This window comes from Mastomys coucha, unplaced genomic scaffold (assembly GCF_008632895.1).
Source record: "Mastomys coucha isolate ucsf_1 unplaced genomic scaffold, UCSF_Mcou_1 pScaffold19, whole genome shotgun sequence".
Taxonomy (NCBI): Eukaryota; Metazoa; Chordata; class Mammalia; order Rodentia; family Muridae; genus Mastomys; species Mastomys coucha.
The window spans coordinates 11,821,636-11,825,032 of NW_022196901.1; positions in this window are offsets into that span (position 1 = coordinate 11,821,636).

The following is a 3,397-nucleotide window of genomic DNA, read 5'->3' on the forward strand; positions in this document are numbered from 1 at the left end:
ATCAGTTTGGTGGTTCCTCCAGAAATTGGACATAGTTCTACCAGAGGACCCAGCTATACCACTCCTGGTCATATATCCAGAAGATGCTCCAACATGTAATAAGGACACATGCTCTACTACGTTCAAAACAGCCTTATTTATAATATCCAGAAACTGGAAATAACCCACATGTCCCTCAACAGAGGAGTGGATACAGAAAATGTGGTACATCTACACAATGGAGTACTACTCAGCTATTAGATCGTAGTTTTTAAAGTGCTTTGAATACTTTTGAAATCTAGTCTGTAAATGTATATACAAGTATATGAAATAATTAAAACAATGTGTATTATATTTTATTGAAGAAATACTGTTTTTTATAGTCTAACATGATTTTTTAATAAGGAGTTACCTTAGGTTCCACAAACATGGAGGTTTAACCTAAAATATTATTATGTTATATATTAAAATATGTATATTAATATAATATATTATTCTAGAATAACTTACATTTATCAAGTAAAGAAATCAGCCAAGAATAAGCTATTAGGTGAGCATAATTTATGAAATATTATTTTATGACCTACAGTTGTAAATTATTTACAATGTAGGTAAATTATGTAAAATAAATGTCTTGCTGTGCAGTTCAGGCTGGCCTGAAGCCATGACTTTCTTACCTCAGCCTTCTAACTGCTGAAGTTATAGGTATGCAACACTGTATTCTGTAAGTGGAGAGTTGAGAAGAACATTTTCTAAGGCATCTATTATACAATAGTACATAAAGGTCCTATGGAAACAAGGTTAACAATCGAGTAATGCCTCCATAGAACAAGCACTTGCTGCATGTATCTGAGAATCAGAGTTCAAAATCTCAGAATCTACATAAAAGCTTGGTAGGTATGGCTGTTCCCGGCTACCTCAATGCCCAGGAGACAGGCACATGCTCCAAATGCCTATCTGAAATAAGTAGAAGTGGTGAGCTCTGCATTCCATGGAAGTTCATGTCTTTATAAATAAAACTGGTCAGCAAGAATCATGACTGCTAGCACATGCAGACACACATACCTGACATACGCAAGCACATGGCAGGAAAAGAAAGCAGAAAAAAAAAGAGGTTTGTGGAATCAAAACTATAGAAAACTAAATAGCCTAGCAGTCATGATTCTGGGAAAACTAAGTTTAATTTTGATTTTACCTTCAAAGTAGAGAGGTATTTTTAAATAGGTAAATTTAACTAATAACATACCAACAGCGAGAAATTCTGTATTACTAATGACAAGATTTAGTAAAGATTCAATTTTTCCTTTGCATCTGAAAAGCACCATTCAGCCCCCTTTATAGCCAACATCAGTAAACAGCCCATGTGTGGGGATCTGCAGTAACCAGGAACAGATGAGACTCGGCCCCATGAGGACTCGCCATGAGCAAAAAAGTGCCACGCTGTTCAGAAAATCACAGCTCAGGAATGCTAGAATGACTAAATTTGATCATAAAAGAAAAAAAAAACTAAGCACCCTCATCTCATGATTCTTTATTTAAACTTAAAATAACGTTACAACAACAACATTGATACTTTCTCAAAGCTCGTAAAGAAGAAGAAGAGGTGGCTTCAGAACAGCTATTAATTTTCTTCCTTCTTCCTTTGTTTCTTTGTTTCTGTTTTCTTTCTTTCTTTCATCTTTGTGTGTGTATGTGTGTGTGTGTGTGTGTGTGTGTGTGTGTGTGTGAGTGTAGTCCATACATATACTCACAGTAAATAGCACTGGATTCATATGAGCATTTTCATGCCAGGTTGGATGTCAGAGGACAGTTGTGTAACTCAGTTCTCTCTACTATGTCGCTTGCAGAGTGACCTCTGGCCTTCAAGCTTGGTAGCAAGTTTTCTTACTTCCCGAAACACATTACCAACTCTGGCTTTTCATATCCTATATCCAAGCAGTATTTCTTATTAACTATGTAATAATATAATGGTTTAACATGAACCCTTAAAACACTTTATTTTGCAGATGCTTCAGGTAAACTTCACTTGGGAGGTGGAGGCAGAAAGACCACATGTGAACCCCTACAGCTAAAGAGTAGGAGGCCAGTATGTAAAGTTATATACCTACCTACATGAACACACACACAAACACACAACAACAACAAACAGCTAACGAAGAAGAAGGCGATGTATTTGCATAAGGGCAAGGAGGTTGGTATATGGGTTGTTTAGTGCGAAGAAAGGGAAGCAGAAAATGCTATAATTATAGTATAATCTCAGCAAATAAATTAAATAAATTTAAAAATATAGTCCTCTTTGGCCCTGTCCATAGCTGCCAAAGAAGACACAGAAGTAAATGATATCTAAGCATTAGTTGATGTGTTGATTCTAAATTACCTAGTGATCAATCCTCTTCTGCTTCACTGCTAATGACACAACACTGCATATTTGTTAACATGATTTGAGAATTGCTGCTATTAGTGGATGCTTTTTAAAATAAAGAGAAATGCAGTCTGGAAGGACAGGATGACTCACTAAAGATGCTACAATATGACACAGAATGTCCTAGATTAGGCCCATTCTAGGAGGGGAGTATCGACATTGTATGTAGGCCGATCCTAAAGGAAATAAGATTAGAAATCCTTTCCTGTCTGTTAAGCATTTTCTTAAATACACCTGGCAGGCATTAAAGAAAAAAAAAAAACTCTTTCTACTGTGACCTTTATCCTTTAACCAGAAAAATCTCAACTCAACAAAAAACCATATACATGCTGGAGAAGAAAATCATAATAAATTTGTATGTACAAGTATTCTGGAGACTGGAAATTCCAGAAGCTAATATTATAAGAAGTACCTTTAGTCCCAAGAGAAAACCAATAAAACGTATAATATTTTACAACACAAAATCAGCTAACTTTCAAAGTCTTCCATGAATAAACTGAATGAACTTATTTTATCACGACTTCAAAGCGTGAACAAGGAAAAGCTTTTCCTCTCATTTTAATGAGGAAACAAAGATTACCATGTATGTTTTCTAAGATCATAAAGCTAGAAAACTGTAAAAGTGTGATTGAGGCTGTTAGAAATGCTTATAAATCTAGCGCTGTTGTCATAAAACAAAACCATAAGTCATAAAAGAAAAACCAGGCTGCCAAGAGATGGGGTGATTTATGTACCAATTGGTAAAAGGATCGAGGACACTATGTCTTAAATTTAATTTTGTTAAACTTGGAGCAATTCATCTTAACAAACCAAAGCACAGTGTCAGTTAAAATGACAAAGTTTTACTTCCCTCTCTGGAGGGCCGGCTATGTCTACTCACATAGTCAACTACAGGTGACGTACTATAGGCTACTCAATGTAGGCAAAGTGGGGCAAAGCCTTACAAGAACTCGTCACTACCATTTTCCACATTTTATCACAGATTACTCACTGCGT